The sequence below is a fragment of the Octopus bimaculoides genome, chromosome 4, assembly GCF_046866305.1.
Source record: "Octopus bimaculoides isolate indiv1 chromosome 4, ASM4686630v1, whole genome shotgun sequence".
Classification (NCBI taxonomy): Eukaryota; Metazoa; Mollusca; class Cephalopoda; order Octopoda; family Octopodidae; genus Octopus; species Octopus bimaculoides.
Genome location: NC_142931.1, coordinates 100344216 through 100371203, shown reverse-complemented (window position 1 = coordinate 100371203; position 26988 = coordinate 100344216). Strand labels below are relative to the sequence as shown.

The following is a 26988-nucleotide window of genomic DNA, read 5'->3' as shown; positions in this document are numbered from 1 at the left end:
TTCATTTCCCTTTACTCCAAACGTCACACGTTCTTATTTGAACTGGGTCATGCCTTTCCAGTTGCTATAGATCCGTAATGCATCTTACAGCTGTGCCTGTCACCTGTATGGTGAAGAATCCTACATTGGGGAGTAGTAACCACTAGGCTAGGGTAGCCGACTGATTATCGTGATCATTCGTCTTTTGGTTTCCTGTAGCTTTACTCTCTTTTACAAACCCAGTGAACATACATATATTTCCTATTTCAAAGAAATTCAAACAATACATATTACACCCAAGTTAAAAACATTCCCAACAATTCAACTTCTCTGGTTGACATTAACACACACACCCCCAATAGGGGCCTTAACTCCTACATTTTTCAGCTCCAAGAGCTCCATTCTTCATGAGCAAAATCCTTTTTACAGGGTCCATAACACTAGAATTTTCGAACATGCGCATAAATATCAGATATATAAAGATGAGAATATGTGTCTGTGTGAATCCATAAAACTCGAGAACTACACAACCAATTTCATTTGAAATTAACACATGCCTTCACTCATCTGGGAAGGCCTTGAAATCAATGTTACCAACTGGGGACTATGTGTGACCCAGTGATAATAAAAAGACTCAAAGGAGGTCTGCAGAGAAATAATTTTACTCAACACTTTGCAAGTGAATCAGTGGAGGCAAAGATGCGTCTCATTTACTTGACAATTTATGCACCACATTGCAGAAATCACAATGTAAGTATATTTGAAAGGATAGTCTTACACTGTTGTACCGTTGAATTACAAATAATGCTCATCTGTTATGTTCGGGTGACCCTATAGGTTCCAATAGTACAACTGTATTTGTCTTTGCTTAGGAAAAATGACTAAATTGTGGGTGTGAAGTCCCCATGAAGGGGGTCTTTGTAACTTCTAAGAAGAAATTTTAGAAATATTACTTTATTTGTGTGTAATCTGTATGGTTAAAATTTCATCAACATCAAAAATATATGAATTTTGATGGTGGTTATGGCCGTTATGCATAGAATATAATTTCCAAATTTCATAAAGATCCATTCAGTACTTTTTACGTTGTTTTGGATAAAAAAACAATTGACTAATGTGTGCGTTTGTGTGTATGTGTGTGTGTGTGAGTGTATATATGTACAGATATCTGTATGCATGTATATATGTGTCTCATCCTTCAATTGCATGTAACACGGGCAACGCCGGGTATCTCTGCTTGTATATTAATAATAATATGACAACAAAAGAATGAATGAGATCTCGATATTATGTAAAATAGAGGAATTTATCTATAAATATATATGTGACGATTAGTTGGTTGTCATAATAAAACTCAGAGTTTCAGATGCCGGGGCTGAAGTCTGCTCTGGCATCTCATCAGTTATCAAGACAAACACTATGAAGAAAAAGAAACGTTGAATAAAAGGAAAGTACTCCAATAGGCATGCATAGACATATATATATGTATATTTGTATTTGTGTGTATATGTACACACGTGTGTGAGTATGTATATAGATATATATACATACGTGTGTGTGTGTGTATACGTGTATGTATGTGTGTATATGTGTGCATATGCGTATTCTATGAATGAAGTATTACTTTCCCCAGGCCTATTGGAGTAATTTCCTTTTATTAATTTTTTTTTTAATAACTGATGAGATACTGGGGCAGACTTCAGCCCCAGCATCTGAAACTCTGATTTTTATTAACCAACTAATTGTCACATATTATATTATAACATTTAATATTGATATTAATACTAATGACACTCTATTGTAATGTCATCATTGCAACACATATATCATGTTCTAATGTTTTTTAGAATGATATTTCATCTAACCCCTCTGCCTAGTACAACCAATTGAATTCCATAGCTTAGATGGCAGCAATGTTTTATTTAACTGAAATATAATTTCTAACATCTACAGCACTACAGATGACTTAAAAAGCACTCCACTCTACTCTATACATTATTCTGTTGGGAGAAAGGAAAAAAAATTCAGCTTGCAGTGGAATTAATAGAAAAAGCTTGCTGGCATGATTAGCAACAATTTGAAGTATCAGCCGCTATACAGTTAATAGGTCTGTTACAGTCAGGTGACCAGCTTACATCAATACAAACAAACTTAATCAACTCCATTACCATCATCACCATCATCGTCATCATCATGCTAATAATAATCTCAATATTTTTTTTGTTGAAGCCTCTGAAATAATGTCCAAATCAGTAAATAGCACAACAACAATTTGTCTTAATCACCCAATCACTGTGCTACAATCTAGGTATACGAGTACAATTCTTGTTTTTATCATCACTGTTGTAATGTCCCCTTCATCCATCTATCAGAAAAGAAATAGTAACTACAAATATTATTATTATTAATATTGATATTATGGGGTTGGGCTGGCAGAATTGTTAGCTAGCTGGGCAAAATTCTTAGTGGCATTTTGTCCGTCTTTACATTCAGAGTTCAAATTCTGCCAAGATCGACTTTGCCTTTCATCTTTTTGGGGTCAATAAATTAAGTACCAGTGAAACACTGGGGTTGATGTAATCCACTATCCCCCTCCACTAAATTTCGGGCCTTGTGCTTATAACAGAGTGGATTATCATTATTATGGTGGTGAGCTGACAGAGTTGTTAGCACATTGGGCAGATTGCTTAGTGGCATTCCGTCTGTCTTTACATTCAGAGTGCAAATTCTGCTGAAGTCGACTTTGCCTTTCATCCTTTCAGGGTCAATGAACACTGGGGTCGATATAATCAACTAGTCCCCGCCCGTCAAATTTCAGGCCTTGTGCCTTTAGTAGAAAAGATTATTATGGCAGTGAGCTAGCAGAATCGTTAGCACACCAGGCAAAATGCTTAATGGTATTTCGTCCATCTTTACACTCTGAGTTCAAATGCTGCTGAGGTTTATTTTGCCTTTCATCCTTTTAGGGTTGATAAAATAAGTATTATTATTATTATTATTATTATGGTAGCAAGTTGACAGAATCATTAGCATGCCCAGCAAAATGCTTAGCAGCATTTTTTACAGTTTTACATTCTGATCAAATTCAGTTGTCAACTTTGCCTTTCATCATTTTGGGGTTGATAAAATAAGTACCGGATGAACACTGTGGTCAATGTAACCAACTTACCCACTCCCCTGAAATTGCTGGCCTTGTGCCAAAATTTGAAATTATTATTATTATTATTATTATTATTATTATTATTATTATTGTTATTATTATTATTATTACTATTGTTATTATAGACATCGCACAGTATACAATATTGTGAGGTTGTTGATTGAAGATACTGTGTCTACCAGGGGTTTGTACCATTTGTCAAGTCAGAACAAGGACCTCAGACAGACAGTACTTTATGCAATATGTCTGCAATTCCAAATAATGCGAACTTTTGCAATACACCTAGATTGTGGGGTATTTCTAAACTTTACAAATGTTTTTTCAGATTGGGTGGTATTGAACCCAATGCTCCGATGACATTAGGGATAACCTTTATGTTTGACTCTTGTAGCTGCCACATCTTAGCGATCTCAATTCTCATATTTATCAGCCTTTTCTCTTTCTTTCATGATGACATGTTGATCTCCTGGCACTGCCACAACAGTTATTAGACACGCTTGTTTGTCCCTCCTAAAAGTTACTATATCCAGCCTTCGGTGCTCTAATACCTTGTCTATCTGGAAGTCAAAGTCCCAGAGTATCTTTGCCTTCCCCTTTTCATCCATTACCTTTTCTGGTGTATGTTGGTACCAAGCACCCATAACTTCATGTTCATACTTATGGTATAGTAGCCAGTGGAGGTTAGGGGCTATCTTGTCATGTCTGTGCTTGTACTCTTTCTGCACAAGACTTACAAGCACTAACAATGTGAGTCATGCTTTCAACCATCTTCCCACACATTCTGCAGAGGTCTGTTGCACTTGTGTGGTATATATTCTTTTTTACTGAGTTGGTATTCAATGCCTGATCCTGGGCAGTGATGATTAGGCTTTCAGTATTCTTTTTAGGTCACTCTTGTTAAGCCACCTCCATGATGCTTCCTGGTCTTTTAATTTGTTGGTTTCACAGTGGAATTGACCATGTAATTCCATGCGGAGTAGGGTTTCTTCTCTTTTGTTGGCTGTTCTTGATTGGAATTCATGAGCACTCTCAAGTCCATTTTTGCTAAATCCTTCTGCATTAGCAGCATACTGTGACAGGTCTTGTTTACTGTTTATCAAATATTCTGCTATGTTTCTTCTTTCACTGTTGATGCACTCCTGTACGCTAATCAGCCCACATCCACATTTACCCCTCTTCATGTAAAGCCTGTGTACATTCGCCTTATGGTGGAGGGCACCATACATTATCATTGTCTTTCAGGTAGTGCAACTGAGTTGGTTAATTTCTGCTTATGTCCATTTCAGGATGGGTGGACTATAGCGGACTGCAGCAACTGCCCATATGTTGATGGCAATCACAAGGTTCCTTGAGTTGAGTTTTGATTTCAAGAGAAGTTTAAGGCACTTGAAATATGCAGTGATGACCTTGTCTTTCTTTTCTCTGTGTAAGATGTTGTCCAATTCCAAGATCCCAAGTTACTTGTACTCATCATCATCTGGGTATTCTGTCCTCTCTCTGTTTGGCAATTCTATGCCCCTACAATTGTTCTTTTTCCCTGCTTCAGAGTAAGCACCACATGCTTCAAGATACCAAATTCCATCCCTATATTCTTGTTACACAATTTGCACAGTTTCAACCAGCCTCTCCATTTCAGGCTCTGTTTTTGTGATCAGTTTTAAATCATCCATGAAGAGAAGGTGGTTGAGGCAAGCTTCATTCTTTCTCAGCTCATAGTGCGCGTTGCATAGGAACTCAAGATTCAAATGTGATGATCATTGAGTGATGTTGCCTTCAGAGAAACTCTTGGTATTGCTGAGGATGAACTAGCTAGTCTGTTTGGGAGTTTCTACCAGTTTGATATGATCTCTACCAGGCATGAGAGTGTTATAAAGTAGGGTTGTTCAAGTGGCATGCAGAGTGGTGAAACTATTGCATTCACTTGTGCAATGTTTGAACATCACCAACATATGGCATTTTCGCCAAAAGCCATAGCTGTGCATAGAATGGACCTGGTTATCAGCCAAGTCCATTGAAGATTGCACCACTACCTTCTTTAACCCTTTCGTTACTATACTTCTGACCAAAATACACCCCTCATGAGTTTCAATTAAATTCTAAAATAATCATGCATTTAGACTAGTCTCATTAAACACCTGTAACTTTTTTATTTATCAACATATTAATGTGATATTTGGAACCTAATTAAAGAAAGGGTTCTTAATCAATTCTATGGCATAATTTTTGTCTCAAAGTTCTCCACCTACTGGGGGGGGGGGTGTACTGCTAATGTCTCTCACATGTAAATATTGGTTCAGCTTCACAAATCGTACTCGTTCATAATACTGGAAATATATTCATCGCCAAAAGGTTCCTGATCACTCCAGTAATTTGTTATTCTGGGTAACTGTTTAATACCCACAATAATATTTATGGCAAAAAATGCCCGTATTTCATCTACAGTTGCAGGAAACCACAAGCTATCTTTTTTTTCCAGTTTGTTTACATTCTGCGTAACGGTTTGTTTCCGCAGTAATCATTTCAAACAAGCATGAAAAAGAAGTCTAAAGGTTTCGTTTCCTGAGAAAGACTATGGGTAGACCCTGTTTCCTCAGAAAAATTGTTAATAAAAACGTTTTTTTTAAAGTTTTTACTCCACTCTGGTGTAAAATCATCCTCGCTGTCGCCGTCACTGATTTCAGTTTCGGATACAGAAATATCCGATTTATTATCGTTCACCACGTGCTTTTGTAGCTCATTCATTCTTTTCTTCGATATCTCCATATCTTCTGTTGAAAAACCTTCAAATTCGGAATCACTGCTTGATAGCATGAAACTCCTCTCCATCTTCAAAGTTGAAAAAAATTAACGCCGCAAAAAATGTGGAAAAAAATCTTCCAAAATTCACTGAGTTCAAATATCACGCCAAACAATGTCGGAAACAATAACTTAACTGTTTGCAAAGTGAAATCAGGTGTTTTAGCGAATGTACTAACGAGATTTGGGTTCAAATATACATTTAAATAACAATGGGTACGATCGGCCGGCTACGGCCGGGTTAGTCTTATGAACCAAAAATTTTTTCGGCCGGCTACGGCCGGGTTAGTAACGAAAGGGTTAATAGGGCTGGGCAGGCAGTTTTCTTCTCTCTGGTGATTATGGCAAAAGAGGTTGTGTGATGAAAGAGGCTGAAAGGATTAAGGTCAGACAACTTCCTCTTTGACTTTTTCATCAACTTTTTCAAGTTCTACTTGGGAAGAAAAGTAAGGAATGAGAGGGAAGTGCTCTTCTTCAGTGAATTTCTATAAAGAAGGGTGACTGTGATGAAACTGCCTAAGCATATACTTGTAGCATGGAGAACAATAGGTGAGAGAGGGATGTGCCAGTAGACTTGAGGACAACAGGTGTGTGAGGGTATGTGCACTTGCCAGACAGTCTGATTTTGGATCTGTGGAGTATCTTGACTGGTCCTATTTGGAGGCTCTTCTGTATTGGGAGGACTGCATCATTCACACTATTAGTTTCTCGCCAGTCATATTTGTTCTTTTTCATGATTTTATATAAATCCCTTCACAAAAAGTAAACTGTTCTTATAATGTTCTCCTCACATGATGCTTTCAAGAATTCACCATCATTATTATTATTAGGCAGCTAAATAAAAACAGTAAATCATCAAACATTGTAGTATAAAGTTGAAATGATTTATGTTCTGAGTTCAAATCTTGCCAGGGTCAACTTTACCTTCCATCTTCCTGGTTTGACAGAAGAAAGTACCAGACATGTACTGAGGTCAATATAATTAACTAATCTAAGCTCCAAATTTGTTGCATAAGGGCTGAGAAGTTGTCTCTAAGAGATCAGCAGATGTGGCTGATATCTACATTGCTTTGGTAGTGCACAATGACTTGACCATTGTATCTTGTCAATGGAAACATCTGACTAAATTAAAGTATGTGCTCTTTCACTTCTTGTAGAAGGGACACATTCTACTGGTCATGAGGTCCAATTGGTGTCAATGCACACAGAGGATATCATGAATGACAATGATGGGTTTACACATACTGAGGTTGATGCATCAACTAAGATTCTTCAAGACAACAACAGTGAACAGGCACGGTTGCCATTTATGAAACACATTATCCAAAGCTTGTCTCATTGACTGATTTAAAGTCCTGCAACAGTGGGATGGGATTGTCTGTTTGAGATTAACTCTACAAGTACAGCAGTGATAGATTCACTGGCAACCAAACCTGACCCCAGCCCTAAATTTTGAACTCAAGCAGAAAGTGAGACAAAAAGGAACCCATCTCCTATTTGAAACGTAAGAAGTTCTCAGTGTTTCAAACAGAAACAAGGAAGTGATGAACAATTTAAGTGAACCTTTGAACTGAACCTGGAACCTTACAATTGTGAGGTAAACTTCTTAAGCACAAATATATACAAACACATACACATGCATACACAGACAGATAGATATACAGAAAATACAAAGAAATTTGTGAATTATTAGGTGAAACGATGACAATCGATTAAGTATAATAGAATGTTAAGTCTATTGAAACTGCAACAATGTCTTCATCAGCTGCTGTCAGAATATTCTGAAAACTCAATATTTTCACACATCAACCATTCCAGATTTAATTTTCACATCAATTTCTGAAATCTATGTTTCTGAATCTCCATGAAATTAGTGAATTAATAATATATTAAGAATAGAAATTGTGGAGATGGGTACATCATGGTGAGTGTGATAGCTTTATTGCATCTCAGTTTCATACCTATATGTTCTGAATTCAAATTCAATCTTTGATCTCTAGATTTTATTTCACAAGCCCTTTCCAATATATACATAACTGCTACATTAGCAAATGAAGACAAAACAGAGAATAAAGACTTTTTAGTTCTGTTGGAACAGAGGTAATCTGGTGCTGATCAACTAATGAAGAACATGTAAGCCATGTTTGGGGGTGCAGCTAGCAAGATGAAAATTAGGAGGTAGGGGTTCATTGAAAGGTACCTTAGTTCTGAGCCCCTTCTTTAGTCTTGCTGAGAACAAGATAACCTTTCTAGTGCTAGTGTCACTATAAGATGCCTACAATAAACACTATAGAAGCATCAAGCCATTGCAATCATGCCAAAATAGAATGTATGAGTGACATCTGTAACCAATTTGTCTGGAGAGTAGACAGGGCAGTGACTCTGAATAAAAACATGATGGCCCATCCAACTCATGTTAGTACAGAAATGCAGATGGTAAGTGATGATGATGATGATGATGATGGTGGTGGTGGTGGTGGATGTGGTGGTGGTGATGATGGTGATGATGATGATGATGAGGAGGAGGAGGAGGGGGGGAAGATCAATGATAGAGGGCACTGATAAAGTGGTGCCATAGGCAGGGATTTTACTACATCTAGCCTCTAGATTCTGTTATGTGCCCTTTTTATGTTCTGAGTCTAAGTTTAAAAATAACCATCATTATTTAAATTTATTATCATATTGATTTATGCATATTACATGTATAACACCAACACCATCACCACCACCACCACCATCATTACACAACTGTTCATATGACATCTTTTCTGTCAGTCTGCTCGTGATTCCATTGTATCCTTTGTGTACCCACAATATACACTGAATTCATACTCATTACTTCTTACCTTATTAAATATGGCCACTTCCTAGAGATCTGGGTGGAGTGGGGATTGTGTTAAATAAAACTATTTGCTTGGTTTACTTTAAGACATCTTAATTCTAGACTTTGTTTCTAGATTTAGAATTTCTCCTCACATTTTTCAACAGATTCAGTTAAGGGTACCAGATCATCAAAAGTTTCCATGGAAAGCCTCCCTTAAACGCCTCTGTTTTTACCTGAAGAGCTATAATAAGCAAGAAGGGGGCTCAGAACAAAGGCACCTTTCAATGAACCTCTACCTGCAAACTTTCATCTTGCTAGCTGCATCCCTGAACATGGTTTACATGTTCCTCATAAGTCATGTGCTATTTTCTTAACCATCTTTAAACTACAGAGCATGACACTCTGTCAAAGATATTCTTTAGGTTAACAAATGCTAAGTAGTACGACTGTACTTAACTAAGAACTTTCTGGTAGCTGTCTCATTAAGAAGAGGGTGTTAGTGTTGCCAAGCACAAACTTAAACTTCATCTCCTCTAAGCTAATTTTCTTTCTAATTTAGTGTACTGTAGTTTGTTCTGTTACTTTCATAATTTGGTCCGTCAACTTGATGTCTATGTAATAGTTTCTTTATAGAGAATCTCCACTTACCTTTTAACACTTTATATACCAGTCATTACAAACAACCCCTTCCTGTATTATCTGATTGCCTATGTGAAAGATTAGTATGTGACCTACTTCATTAGATTTTTTCATCATCTTGGTGACTATACCTACTGGTCAGGCTCCATTCTCTGCTTTTAAATTCTCAATGATCATTTCAACAGAATGACCTCAGATGGATCTCTTTACAGATAGTTCATTCTCTCCAATACATCTTCCTTCTTTTAGTGACCACTTGTAGTACCATTTCCATGTGTTTCTGTTTAATGTCACTGAGGGCTACATGCACACAGTTTTCACCAATAACATCCTGATTCAAACGGACACACAACTTTACCATCTCAGACAAGTAAATTTCTGATCCCTTTACTGCAAAACATTGGTAAATATTTTACTTTCTGCTTTTTCCCTTTCTAAATATAACTGTTGTAAAGCTTCTATCCTAATTACCTGATATCATGTTTTGCTTCTCTACATTCTTCCAATCATTCTAAGCCTATTTCCAAGTTTTTATGGCTCTCTCTACAGTGATATATATAAATTACATAAATGTGTGCTTGTATATATATGTGTTGGTTGTGTGAAGATGTACATACATATATATATATATATATATATGCATACATACATACATATATATATGTGGTGAATTTCTCACACACTCACATACATACATACACACACACACACACACATTCTAAATATATAGTCATGCATATGTACAAACATATTTCCATATTGCCACATACATACAAAGATACAGGTTTAATTATGTAATGTGATTCCTACTTGGTGGCTATAGAAATAAGATCTAGATGAAAGACATACAGCAAACAAACAACCCACTGACTATCCATCCAACTGACTAATCAACCATCAACCATCCGACCAACCAATAATCACTGCAACAAACTGAAGGGCCATTATCTCATGGATACAGACAAAACAAATGTAGAAGAGTTTTTCAGAATACATTTCTGCCACCTACTCACAGAAATATTTTTAAAATTTCTTTATTATTTTCCTGATTTTTCAATCCTCCAAACTACATCACTGAATAAAGATGGCAAATAGGAAAGAGTCATACATAATAGTGGAATTATTTCCAAATATAGGGATTGTTGTAAGCCAAATCATTTAAGCAATAAGAAATAATAGACAAGACAATAATTCTAAATTCACGGTGAATTACTGAAATAGACTTCTACACTATATCTACTTCCATATTTTCTGCTCTATTTATTGACATTTAGAGTATATGGACATTTAAAATATATATAATATATATGATATTGTATTGTATTTTGTTCTAATATGATTTGATTTCATTTGAAATAAATGAAACAAAAAACAGAAGGAAATAATAATGCTGAAGTTTAATATTATTATCATCATCATTATCATTATTATTATTATTATTATTTTTATTATTATTATTTTTATTATTATTTTTAATGTAAATATATTATTATTATTATTATTGTAGATGGTATTGTAATGCTCAACACATACTTAATCTCTTACCCTCCTCTTTCAATATACAATATTGTGATACTGACGTGTGTGTGAGTTTGTATGCATTTGTACGTGTACACACACACAAACACACAAACACACACACACACAAACATATACAAATATATGAATTCATACATCCATTTATGTAATACACACATAATAGCTATTCACTTGCACACATTCTATTACAGAACCATATTTCCATAGATACACACATATACATGTGGGTATGTTTAAAAGACATCAAATACACAATCTCCATTATGTATTTCCTATTTTATTTATATACACTGTCATGAAACCTATTACACACATATATATGACATTAGTTGTATATAATTATGTTTCGAATTACCTTATTATCATGTTCACCGATCTCTGTGTCTGTACCTATATTCTGTAACTAATTATGTTTCATACACACACACACACACACACACATGTATATATGTATATATAGAGAGGGAGAGAGATAGTGATACAGTTAAACACGATTAGGCCTGATATATATAAATATACATATATATACAAAATATAGTTACATAGATAGGGGCATATATATATATTATATAAAACCTAAATATATTCAGAAGATAAACACATGTTCTGGCATATAAATATTTATATATATATTAACAAATAAATTTACTTTTACATGAAGTATAAAAAATACAGGGTTTTAACCTTTAAATCTTTCACACCATGATGTGAATTGCTACCTGCCAATCTCCCCTCCAGATGAAGGAAGCTGAGATTATAGTAATGTCTCTATGTATCCATCTCTCCATGACTTTTTACACATCTCCTCTGCTAATTATGAACATTACAATTATTACATACCTCCAAGCTCCCAGAAACAGCTGTTGAGTTAAAAAGCTATGCACTCCCTGCTTAGTTTTCTGTATTTTTTATACTCTATATAAAAATACGTTTAATTTTTCAATATACATAAATATCTTCTGAATGTATTGAGTTTTTGTATCTATATATATACAAAAAAAACATGAAATAAATGTTTTCTTCTGGAATCATGTCAGATCATAAGGTCTGGTTTCCTGGTTTCAGTGGCATATATATTTCCCACCTAGATGGGATGCTGATCCATTGCCAGATTACTCATTTTTCCCAGCTGAGTGGACTGGAGTAATGTGAAATGAAGTGTCTTGCTCAAGAACACAATGCATCACCCTGTCCAGGAAACAAAAACCTCAATCTTACAATCATGAGTCCAATACCTTAACCACTATGCCACATATCTCTATTATCTATATACATATCCCAATATATATCTATATGTGTATATGTATTTGTATATATCAAGCCTAATTATGTTTATCTACATCACAATTTCCATATAAAGCTCACCTGGATTTCTCTTACAATAAAGACTTCACAATTTAAGTTCAAATCATTTGAGCACTACTATGTGTTTTCTATATTGAGCATCTCCAGATCTCACCTACTGACAATATATATATATATATATATATATATATATATATATATATATATATATATATGTGTGTGTGTGTGTGTGTGTGTGTGTGTGTGTACGAACAGCCATGCTACATGGCAGTGAAACATGGGCTGTGACTGCTGAGGACATGCGTAAGCTCGCAAGGAATGAAGCCAGTATGCTCCGCTGGATGTGTAATGTAAATGTGCATACCCATCAGAGTGTAAGTATCTTGAGAGAAAAGCTGAACATAAGAAGCGTCAGTAGTGGTGTGCAAGAGAGACGATTGCGCTGGTTTGGACATGTGGTGAGAATGAATGAGGATAGTTGCGTGAAAAAGTGCCACTTCCTAACAGTTGAGGGAACCCATGGAAGAGGTAGGCCCAGGAAGACCTGGGCTGAGGTGGTGAGGCAAGACCTTCGAACATTGGGCCTCACCGAGGCGATGACTACTGACCGAGACCTTTGGAAATGTGCTGTGCGTGAGAAGACCCAGCAAGCCAAGTGAGATCGTTGCCAGTGCCCCTGGACTGGCTCTTGTGCGGGTGGCACATAAGATGTACCATCCTGAGCATGACCATTGCCAGTACCGCCTGACTGGCCTTGTAGGGTTTTCGAACGAGATCGTTGCTAGTGCCCCTGGACTGGCTCTTGTGCGGATGGCACATAAAAGACACCATTTCGAGCGTGGCCGTTTTCGTGCGGGTGACACGTAAAAGCACCCACTACACTCTCTGAGTGGTTGGCGTTAGGAAGGGCATCCAGCTGTAGAAACTCTGCCAAATTAGATTGGAGCCTGGTGTAGCCATCCGGTTGCACCAGTCCTCAGTCAAATCGTCCAACCCATGCTAGCATGGAAAGCGGATGTTAAACGATGATGATGATGATATATATATATGGTGGACAACAGTAAGAGTAGTTGATAAGATAAAGGCAAGAGTAAGAGTTGGGTAGTAATAGCAGTGACCCAAGAGAGAGAGGGGAGAGAGAGAAAGAAAGTGATGGCTGAAAGTATAGAAGACCAAAGCTAAATAGTATTGGTTAGGTTACAAAAGATTTCTACATGAGTCAGCATCTTACCCTGGCTAAAGTACTTCCTGACCATAAAGAAGAATCCTTATGTTTTTGTGATGTGGTTTTGATAATGCTTTACATATGGATTTAGCAAGTGAGTTTGCTGTTGTCAATCATTCTCCCTCACATACTCTACCCCAAAAATCCCTGCCTTTTCCAGCATACACTTTCTCCTTTCACCTGAAACTCCTGATGTTGTCACTGTCTCTTCTCTTCCCTTCCTTGGCCATCCAAGCAAACGTACATGTTCTAAGTTATTGGTACTCTCTAATACATACACTCTCTCCACCTCTAATCCACTAGCTTAGTCATTGTAGGGGGTCAGTAGTAGTAGAGTCATTGTATGAGTTCTCAGTTGGACTCAGTGTCAATGTCAGTTACGTGATAAATACAAGTTTGAGTTACCATCAAGGTAGACATCTCAAAGTCATTGTCTTGTAGAGCTACCAGCAATAGCACGATAGACAAGTCAAAGATAAGAAGCAGAATACTGTCACAACATAATAGTGGTGACAAGAATATTACAGTGCTGACAATAACATACAAGTGGATGAGAATCCACATTATAACAGTGGCGATGAGGATATAAACAATTCACATGGACAACATTAAAAAAAAAACTTTGTTTTTTCATGAGAAAATAAACAATTCACGTGGACAACATTCAAAACTTTTTTCGTGTGGAGAAATTAAAAACTTGACAGAGGAGTAACAAACATTTTTGCTGTATATACTTTGCGAAAAATCTGTAAAATTATGGAAAACTTGTTAGAGGGTTTAGCTGAGTTGACAAAACAACAACAACTTCAAGAACAACAACAAATGTTACAGTAACAAATACTACAACTATTGAAGTTGGTAACAAAATTGGAAAATACGTTTTTGCCAGGCCATGTAGCAAATTCAATAAATGAATTTAAATATGACCCAGAAGAAAAAGTCACCTTTGAGGCATATTACCAAGGATTTGAACAAATTTTTGGAAAAGAATGCCGAGACTGGATAGACAAAATGAAACCTTTTCTAATTCTGAGGAAACTGGTGAGGATAGAGCATGAGATATACTGTAATTTTATATTACCTAAAAAAATTTCTAACATAAATTTCACAGACACAATTGACATTTTATGTAAGATGTTCAGTGAAAATAACGTTGTTGTTCAACACACGTTGGAAGTGTTTGAGCATGGAGAAAAGTGAGACAAAGACTTCATCACATATACCGGTAGAGTGAACAGAGAGTGTAAGGGATTTAAACTAGATAAACTAACTCCAGACTTGTTCAAGTGCCTAATTTTTGTTCAGGGACTTGCTGCTAAAAAGAAAGCAGAAGTCAGAATGAAAATTCTTACAAGCTGGAATGAACCAGGGGCACGACACAGAAGAAATCCAATGCAGAGATCATTTACAGATAAAACCAGTGCGGAAGAGTTGGAAGACAGATAAAGTGTTTCACAAAAGAACACAATATACAACAGGAGATAAACCAATATATGGCATGCGGTGGTAGGCACCTAAGGAAAGAGGGTCCATTCAAAAAAGCAAAGTGTTGTTAGTCTGGGAACACAGGATACATTAAATCACACTGCAGAACTATGATGATGAAAAATTGGACCAAACGAGAAAAAAATAGCTTGTCATCAGAGGAAAAGTTTGTACAACAGAAAATTCATCAAGTTGAGAATCGAAACCACTTGTGTCAAAATGTAATTAGACATGGGTAGTGACATCACTATCATAAATGAAGAAACATGGCGACAAATCGGTAAGCTGAAATTATTTAAATCAAATAAAGTAGTATATGAAATCACTGGAAAGAAATGATATTTCATTGGTAAATGTATTTGCAATGTAACTTTTCAAGGTGAAATGAAAATGAAAAAATCACTAAACTTATTTAGTACTGAATACATGGAGTTATTTGAAATGTAGGATATTCCCAATAGTGTTCTCTGTGAAAATGTAGTTGACATGTTTAAAAATTTGAATGAAGTTGAACAACCGAGACAAAGAAATTAAAAAAATTGTTTCCAAATGTTTTTTTGGGAAGGATTAGGCTGTTGCATTAAAACAAAACCAAGGATCGTGGTAAAAGAAAAGGCAACACCTGTTTTTAGGCCCAAACGAAATGTGCCATTTGTGACATTGGACCAGGTCAATAAAGGGCTAGAATGACTAGAAAGTCTAGCTATAATTGAAAAAGTCAATCATTCAGACTGGGCAGCTCCAACAGTTTATGTAAAGAAAAAAATAATAAACTAAGAGTGTGTGCAGACTTTTCAACTGGATTAAATGATTGTTTAGTTGAACACAATTATCCATTACTAAGCCCAGAAGAAGTGTTCTCAAAACTAAATGGAGGAAAAATTTTCTCAAAGTTAGACCCCTCTGAGGCCTATCTACAGACACAGAGGAAGATTGTACATACCTTTTAACAATCAACACATACCGTGGATTGCATAAATTCATGGACGCACTGTTAAATGATTGCAAATCAATGGAGCAGCACTTCAGACATATTAAGAAAGTATTCGGAAAAGTAAATGAATATGGGTTTAGACTAATAGAGGAAAAGTGTGAAAATTTGATGAAAAAAAATCAAATATTTAGGTCAAGTAATTGACGAAAGGGGACAAAAGCCAGACCCATCAAGGGTGATGGCAATACAGAATATGCTTCCTCCAACGAACGGATTCAGCCCGAAATGTTTTTAATTTACTCATGGAGTCAGCCTGATTTCAAAATGGTATATGTTGGGCTGTGGGCTCTAGGAGTAAAGTTGAAAAAGTGTGACACAGTGACATTCACATTTATTATATTATACTATATTATATTATTATGTTAAGGTGGTGAGCTGGCAGAATCGTTAGCACACCAGGCAAAATGCTTAGCGGTATTTCATCTACTGTTAGGTTTTGAGTTCGAATACAGCCAAGGTCGACTTTGCCTTTCATCCTTTCGGGGGTCTATAAAATTAGTACTAGTTACGTACTAGGGTTGATGTAATCGACTTAGTCCCTACCCCCAAAATTGTGTTTCCAGTAGAAAGGATTTATTAAAGTTGAAAATGTGTGACACACTGACATTCGCATTTATTATATTAGATATGCTTAATTTTGGGGAAACTTTATTTCAATTAAAGTGTATTTTATGTGTATGTGTGTGTGTGTGTGTGTATTAAAGAATGCAAAAAGTAAAACAAATATGATAGTATTCAGTATGTTGGCAACAGGAATTTCTAGCAAAGAGACGTGGTTAAACAAAGTTGTACATTAGCTCCCTTTTTCTCTCACACACCCACGCTTTCTCTCCCTTTTATTTTTACTCCCACTGCCACCGTCAACACTACTACTTTTAATAAAACATCAACTCTCCCTAAATTTCTTTGTCTCTCTTTCTCTCCTCCTCTTTTTCTTTCTTTCTCTCTCTGACTTTGCCACCACCCTCACAGTTACTATGCCTACTATTACTCTCACTCCATCATGAGGAATAGTAGGAGTGTCATTGGATAATAGGAGGGGGGTCTAAGTGTGCCACACTGACACACATAAATTAGTTTTCGCATTTATTATGTGTGTGTGTGTGTGTGTGTGTGTGTGTGTGTGGTAAATGAAAGACGGAAGATGGAATATACAAGAATTTATTAATCACAGAAATTGTTTCGACACATCTAGCATCAATCCTTCATGGGTGGGACACTCAACAACTGGTTCAGGAGCATCAGGTAGTGCAAATGTATCTTGCCAGGGGATAAATAGATACAACTCATTAAAATAACAGATTTATCATTAGTGTTGCATAATTAGAAAGAGTTAGTTTAGACAAGATGTAGTTTGGGTTTATGCCATGGAATATAGCACCACTGTTGCTATATTTCTCATAAGATAGCTGCAGGAGAAGTATCTAGCCAAAGATAAACCTCCGTATCTGGCTTTCGTTGACATGGAGAAAGCCTTTGACAGGGTCTCCTGCTCCCTTATCTGGTGATCAATGTGGAAACTGGGAATAGATGAATGGTTAGTGAGAGATGTACAAGCCATGTACAGGGATGCTGTCAGTAAGGTGAAGGTTGGTAACAAGTATAGTGAAGAATTCCAGGTAGGGGTAGGGGTCTACCAAGGATCAGTCCTCATCCCCGTCTTATTCATCATCTTCCTCCAGGTAATAGCAGAGGAATTCAAGACAAGATGCCCCTGGGAGCTTCTCTATGCCTATGACATTGTTCTAACAGAGGAGTCACTATCAGAACTAGAGGAGAAGTTTCAGGTGTGGAAGCAAGGACTAGAATCGAAGGGCCTTAGAGTCAATCTAGTAAAAACCAAAGTCTTAATAGATAGGAAGGCAGACAAATCACAAATCCATTCAGGTAGATGGCCCTGCTCGATCTGTAGAAAAGGTGTAGGTAGAAACTCTATAAGATGTACCCAGTGTAAGCTATGGACACATAAGAGGTGCAGCAATTTCAAAGGAAGGCTAACTAAGAAGATAGTTTTTGTGTGTGGCAAATGCTCAGGGGTAATAAACACTGGAAATGTGCAGAAAACAGCTTCCATCACATGCCAGGGGGGAAAATTAGAAGTAGTTAATAGCTTCAGTTACCTAGGTGACCAAGTCGGTAGCTGGGGTGGATGCTCTGAGAGTGTAGCTGCTAGAATAAGAATAGCCTGAGCGACAAAGGGCCTCTCGCTCACAGTAAAAGGTAGACTGTATGATGCATGTGTGCAAACAGCCATGCAACATAGCAGTGAAACATGGGCTGTGACTGCTGAGGACATGCGTAAGCTCACAAGGAATGAAGTCAGTATGCTCCACTGGATGTGTAATGTCAGTGTGCATACACGACAGAGTGTATGTGCCCTGAGAGAAAAGTTGGATTTAAGAAACATCAGATGTGGTGTGCAAGAGAGACACGACTGCGCTGGTATGGTGATGTGTTGTGTATGGATGAGGACAGCTGTGTGAAAAATGTCACACCCTAGCAGTTGAGAGAAGCTGTGGAAGAGGTAGAACAGGAAGACCTTGGATGAGGTGGTGACGCATGACTTTCGAACATTGGGCCTCACAGAAGTGATGACAAGTGACTGAGACCTTTGGAGATATGCAGTGCTTGAGAAGACCTGGCAAGCCAAGTGAGATCATAACCGTGGTCTATACCAGTGCAGCACAACTGGCCCATCTAAGAGTACCCTTCAATCATTGGGTAATAAACTGTTCTAGTGAAGACCTGTTGAGTCAAGTGAAGTCATTGTCCTGACTGATGACAGTACCAACTGATTGGCACCCATGCTGGTGGCATGTAAAAAGCACCATTTGAGCATGGTCAAAGCCAGTACCGCTTGACTGGTCCTGTGCCGGTGGCACATAAAAAGCACCATTTGAGCATGATCATTGTCAGTGCCACTTGACAGGCTCCTGTACCAGTGACACATAAAAAGCACCATTCAAGCATGGTCGATACCAGTACTGCCATACTGGCCTTCATGCAGATAGCATGTAAAAAGCACCCACTACACTCTCAGAGTGGTTGGCATCAGGAAGGGCATCCAGCTGTAGAAACTTTGCAAGATTAAATTGGAGCCTGGTGAAGCTTTCTGGCTTGCCAGCCCTCAGTCAAACCATTCAACCCATGCCAGCATGGAAAGCAGACGTTAAATGACGACGATGATGATGATGATATACATATATATATATATATATACATATATATACATACATATATATATATATATAAGAGAGTATTGTAGTTCATTTGAAGCATTGTGTATTGTTTGTAAAGAATAAAAAGTTTAGAAAGATATAACAATGCACTATAGAACAAAAAATGGACTATATACCTGTTGTAATTTGGTTATCTATAGTCCGATGATATTTCGGAATTACAATTCCTTCTTCAGATCTTATTTGCTGGAGTCTCTGCTATAAACTGTTTACCAACGGTTTTTCTTTTTTCGGAAGCGTCTCAGTAGTGGTCTCACAAAGCTTCTTCCGGAATTGCTCAGGAGAAGTGCGTGAGGTCGGCTGTTTCAATCTCGTGTGTGTTGTGTTGGTACATCTGTGGCGCTGCTTCTTAGTTATGTGTTATACGTGCAGCTTCTCTTTTTCTTTTTTTCCCTTCTTTTTTTGTTGCAAACAATACATGAGGATGTTATTAAGAATGAACCTACACACATCCAGATATAGCTAAATAATATATTGATTACCAACCTCTAGGCTGTTGTTAATTTGGGGTCCTAGTCTGTGTATGAGTAAAGCTTCCTTGATTCTTAAATCACCCAAATTTCTTTCATTGGCCTCAATTGTGACTGTTATGCTTTTGTCAGTTTCTTAATAACATCCTCATATATTGTTTACAACAAAAAAAAGGGAAAAAAAGAAAAAGAGAAGCTGCACGTATAACACATAACTTAGAAGCAGCGCCACAGATGTACCAACACAACACACACGAGATTGAAACAGCCGACCTCACGCACTTCTCATGAGGAATTCCAGAAGAAGCTTCGTGAGACCACTACTGAGACGCTTCCAAAAAAAGAAAAACCGTTGGAAAACAGTTTATAGCAGAGACTCCAGCAAATAAGATCTGAAGAAGGAATTCTAATTCCGAAATATCATCGGACTATAGATAATCAAGTTACAACAGGTATATAGTCCATTTTTTGTTCTATAGTGCATTGTTATACCTTTCTAAACTTTTTATTCTTTACATATATATATATATATACATACATACATACATACATACATGTATATTTTATGTATATATACATTATTTATTTAAAGGTCACAATACATGTATGAAAGCACTACTAATAGTTTCAAATGTTGATAAAACTCCAACATATTTTTCAGGCACAAACCACATATGATAATGAACTAAGAAAAACAGACAAAAACTGAGAAGGCATCATATAGAAAAGTCAGAAAATAAACAGAAATATAAAAACTAAAATGTAAAAAATACAAAGTAAAAACGAAAAAGAGTTATCCTCCTTCGACTTTAAATGATAAGGCAGGAAAACATCAAGTCAGTCAGGAATAGGCGGAATTTTCCAATTATTCAAAATATATTTATACATATGCGTGCAACTGTTGAAAATTTCTGACTTGGAGTTCAATAGATAGTTAGGGTTCTTATTCTATCCATTAACATGAGGTATGGATTTCTCAATTGCTTTCTATTTCGTTATCTTTCAAAGTCCATACATAGCTAGCCAACCTAGTAGCTTTACAGTTCTATATTTAAGAGATGAGGAATTATGTACATTATTTACATTTGACAGATATTTGTCCTCATCTTGTTTGTTGTTAACACATTTCGGCTGACATACCCTCCAGCTTTCATCAGGTGTCTTGGGGAAATTTCAAACCTGGGTTCTCATTCCTAAGGTATTTTTCGATGTTGTTGTTGTTGTTATTATTATTATTATTATTATTATGCAGTCACTGCCTGGAATCGAACTCAGAATCTTGGGGTTAGTAGCCTGTGCTCTTAACTACTGCACCATATGCTCTGATGAAAGCTGGAGGGTATATCATCTGAAACAAGCTGAGGACAAATACCTGTCAAATGTAAATAATGTAAATAATGTTAGTAGCTTTACTTTTGTCCCTATCTTGGAAAGAGGCGATGTGATTGGCATAGCAATATTTAAATTTACCTGCACATAATCCAGTATGAATCTTCTTACCAGCTGTATTATTATTTAGGATTGCAGTAACTTCTGCCTCATATATGATAGATTTAATCATACATCGGTTTTTACTTTTTACTTTCTATTTTTTACATTTAGTTTTTATATTTTTGTTATCTGTTATTTACTTTGTACGTTTTCTATATGCTGCCTTCTCAGTTTTTTCATGTTACTTCTATTATTCAATTTTTTTTAGCTCATTATGATACGCGGTTTGCTCCTGAAGAACATGCTTGAGTTTTCTCAATATATGAAACTGTTAGCAGTGCTTTAATAAATGTATTATGACCTTTAAATAAATAATATTTATCTCTCACCAGATGGAATACATTTTTTGTTGAATTTTCTATCACGAGACAGTACATTATTTATTTATATATATATATATATATATATATATATATATAGAGAGAGAGAGAGAGAGAGAGAGAGAGAGAGAGGAGGGAGAGAGAGAGGAGGGAGAGAGAGAGGAGGGAGGGAGAGAGACAGACAGACAGACAGACAGACAGATGGATATTTAAATATATACCAGGTTGAGTCAAAAGTTCGGATTTTCACTGATAGCTTTTGGCAACTTGTATCTCCTTGTTATATCATTAATTTGATACATCTTGTTCAATTATTGTTGATAATGAGTGGTGAAAAAATTGCAATTCGAATCATTTCATACTACCTGTGGAAAAGATGACTGGATGCAAGGGCATCAGCAAAAGAAATTAATAACGTTGAAGCCCCAGGAACTGTCAACAAATGCATGACACAAAACTGGTTCAGATGTTTCAAGGAAAGTGATACCAGTCTCGAAGATAAACCAAGGTCAAGGAGATCTTCTGCTGTGAAAGATAAGGCCTTGCTTGAAAGAAGTGAACAAAAGCCAAGCACAAGCACTTTTGACCAAGTAGGAACTTGAGGGGTTGGAAGTTTTGCCTCACCATACCTACAGTTCAGACCTAGCACCATCAGATTACCACTTTCTCTGAGGCATGGCTCATATCCTCCTTGGATAGAGGTTCAACAATTTGGATGAGGTCGAGAACAGGTGCAGGGAGTTTTTTTGTCTCTAATCCAGTCAAACAGTTTAAATAGCGAATTGAGCTTTTGGCACAATGATTACAACACATAATTGAATATGATGGGATATATTTTGATGAATAAATGCTTCCTTTATGTAATTTGCTTGAACTATTAATAAAAGCTTGAAATACAATAGAAACTTTTGACTCAACCTACTATATATATATATATATATATATATATATATATATATATATATATAATATATAGTTTTAGGGAAAATAACCAATTATCAAGAACTCATCGATGAAAATCCACTATCACATATAGAAAAATTATAAGGCTCAATTTAATTTTAATTTTTTATAAATTGATTTTAATTGAGTTTTTTGCCTGTAATTTTGGATTTTGTCCCTAATATTATTATATATATATATATATATATATATATAAAGACCTTCTGCTTGCAAAGACCTGTTCAGGCAAGTGAAATCGAAATCAAATTCAATGACTGGCATCATGCTAGTGGAGCGCTAAGAGCACCATCCAAATGTGATCATTACCAGCATTGCCTTACTGGCACGTGAAAAAATATTCGAGTGAGGTCATTGCCAGTGCCGCTGGACTGGCTCCTGTACAGGTGGCATGTAAAAAACTCCATTTGAGCATGACCGTTGCCAGTGATGCCTGACTGGCCCCTGTGCTGGTGGCACATAAAAGCACCCACTACACTCTCAGAGCGGTTGGCGTTAGGAAAGGCATCTAGCTGTAGAAACTCTGCCAGATCAGATTGGAGCCTGGTGCAGCCATCTGGTTCGCCAGTCCTCAGTCAAATCGTCCAACCCATGCCACCATGGAAAGCAGACGTTAAACGATGATAATGATGATATATATATAAATATATATATATATATATATATATATATATATCCAAAACTAGATACGGCCTGTCTTTCCACCAATACCTGTTGAAGAATTGGAAACGTTACTTGGATGATTGCCTCATCCTATGGTCCCACACACTCGACCAACTCTTTGACTTCAAAACTCTAATTAACAGTGTCAACAACCATATCCAATTTACAATGGAATACAGTCAAGACCAACTTCCTTTTCTTGACATTCTCATTATAAAAATGGGTACCAGCATTCAGACTGATATTCATTACAAACCGACTGATTCCAAGCAATACCTTCTGTTCACCTCCAATCACCCAAAACATACAAAGACAAACATTCCCTTCAACCTTGCGAGAAGAATTTGCACAATTGTTTCTAATTATAGAACTCGAAATAAAAGACTCGAAGAACTAAAGGCAATTCTCCTCGAAAGACATTACCCAGCATCATTAGTTGACAATGGAATAGAACGGGCCAAGGCAATTGCTACCCATGACCTGCGAAAACCGAAACACATACACGGCACGTTAAATAGTCTCCCATATCTCTCACACACAATCCTAGAAATGCAGAAGCTTACACAATAATATACAAAAACATCCCACTACTGAATCAAGACCCACGTCTAAAAAGAGTACTTCGCAACCCATAAAATAATAAAAAGTAAAAGACAACCCAAATCCCTAAAAAACCTACTCACGAATGCAAAAATTGCCCAACACAAGCCCACCACCTACTGTCAAAAAATGTGGTCGTTCCAACTGCAGGACCTGCATCCACCTCATGGAAGGAACAACATACAGATTCCAGTCGGGACACACTTTTGTCATAAAAAATAACTTCACCTGCGCATCAAAAAATTTACTTTATGCCATAAGGTGTGAAGGGTGCCACAAAGAATACATAGGGCAAACGAGCCTAACTCTCAGAGAAAGGATGACAGTCCACCGCCAACAATTGAGGGATCCCACCACAGAACAGATACCACTCAGTGGGCATTTAGATCTGTGTGCACAAAACAAGTCTCCCAAATTCCTAGTTTTCCCATTATACCAATGCTCAGACAACACCACTGACCAAACACGAATAAATAAAGAAAATAATCTTATTAAAAAATACAGACCACAGCTCAACATACTCTAACATAAGCCTCCTCCCCAGGTGCACGCCAAAACAAAGACACACAGATACGCAAAATCACACACATCAATACAATGCAAACCTCCGACACGAACACACTTACACACTTATATACACACACACACATCACAGTATCTCCACACCAGAGCACAAACCCACATACATTCAAGAAAGAACACATGCGCATATATATACTTACATACAATTGTAGCAACCACAACCAACACCCATACACACATATGTAAACAGGTACATGCACACACCTACACACCACTCCGGCAACCACAAATCATATTCACACACGCATATTTGCATACATATGTACAAACACATACAAACACCATACGCCTGTTCCCCAGTAAAAATGTCACATACACACTCAAAAGAAAAACACACACAATACAATCCCAACAATCACAACAAACACCCACAAGCACACATGCACAGAAGCATGCACACACAATGACACACCTCCCGACAAATACAAGCCACTAGACGCACTCACACAAACACACGCACACGTATACACACATATACTGTACTAACAATACAAACAAAACTAATCACTCACAATTACAGCGCACACACACATGTACACATATACACCAGGAAACTACACAAACCATACCCACGTACACACACATACAAACGCATACCCAGTACCAACATACACGGAACACACATGCACACACATACACCTCACCTGGATAAACCAACGTACAAGGACACCTAATAAATACAACACACACATACATGCTCACACACACATACACCTCATGCACACACATACAGTTGCTCCCTCACACACACACGCACCACAATGACAACTCAAACACAAACATACTTAGAGACACACACAAACTCACGTACACACATATAACACCCCCCATCAACACACAACACAAATAAACATACTTACACATACAGACATACAATACATATGAACCATCACACACACATACGGTTGCTTACACACACACACACACACCACAATGGGTATTTAAAACAACACACTCACTCAGACACAGAGAGAGACACACACACACTCACGTATACACACACTCCCACATTCACACAAAACACTCCCACGCACACACACAGATGCACACAGATGCACACATACATACACACACAGACGCACGCATATGTACACACCCTCACGCATACATACGGTTGCGCTCTCTCTCACACACACACATCACAAGGACGATTAAACAACACATACATACTCAGAAAAATAGATATACGCACAGTCTCACGTACACACACCTAACATCCCCACCGACACAAAAACACACACAAACACACATACACACGCACTCACGCACACACACGAACAAACACATATACACATACACACACATGCGCACACACAACACCCTAACAAATTTTAATCACACACATACACTCACCACAAACGTGCACACACATACACACACCATCCTACCATAGATAAAAACACACACATACTCATATACACATGCACACACGCACACTACAGACATAGGCATCACATACATATGAACCATCACACACATACGTTTGCTTACACACTCACACACACACATACCACAAGGTATTTAAAACAACACACCCACTCAGACAGAGAGACACACACACACTCCCACACTCACACAAAACACTCCCACGCACACACACAGATGCACATACATACAACACACATACGCACACATACGTACACACCTCACATACATACGGTGCTCTCACACACACACACCACAAAGACGATCAAAACAACACATACACACTCAGACAAGAGATATAGGCACAGTCTCACGTACACACACCTAACATCCCCACCGACACAAAAAACACTCAAACACACACTCATATACACATTCCACAATAAACTCTGGGACCAATAAAAACGGCACACACACACACACACACACACACACACACACTACCCATACCCACACACACGACACAAACACACATATATACACACACATAGATGTGCACAGAACCAGTCCCAAAAACCAGTGAACCATGACAGACTGTCACAGACCAACCAAAAATAAAATAAAATCTTCTTTAACACTTCTTCCTCCCACCCCAGCTAGCCAGTCATACTGTCTCTTAAGACAGTAAAACATTCCTTCAATATACACAAGAGAAAAAGGCCAGGTCAGTTCCTTCTCAATTTTATTCGATTGTCAAAGAATATGTATGATGTATATGTATATGTATTTTTCCATATGTGTATTTTCATACACTGTTTTTAACACTGTTTTTAACAATTTCACCTTAATATGACAATCAGTATGTAACACTACAAAGTTCATACAAAGCTTTATACTTTAAATATATTTTATCATCAAGAATGTATATATGCATTTTAATACTCAGACTGTTTTTTAACATACATATATATATATATATATATGTATATATATATATATATATATATATATATATATAATATATATACTATATATATATATTATTATATGTATAATTATATCATATATAATATATATATTTATATATATATATATTATTATATATATATTGTATATATATATATGTATATATATATATAATATATATATATATTATATATATATTATATTATATATATATATATATATTATATATATATATATATATATATTATATTTATAATATATATAGTATATATATATATATAATATATATATATATATATATATATACTATATATATATATATATATATATATAGTATATATATATATAATATATATATATATATATTATATATATATATGTATATA

The 26988-nt window shown here is 36.5% G+C and overlaps 1 protein-coding gene across 1 annotated transcript in view; it reads right to left on the bottom strand.

The window, feature by feature from the left end:
- LOC106871796 (kinesin-like protein KIF25) overlaps positions 1–26988 on the bottom strand; it is a 495647-nt gene that overhangs the window by 55064 nt on the left and 413595 nt on the right. The gene's annotated exons all lie outside the window — the stretch shown is intronic.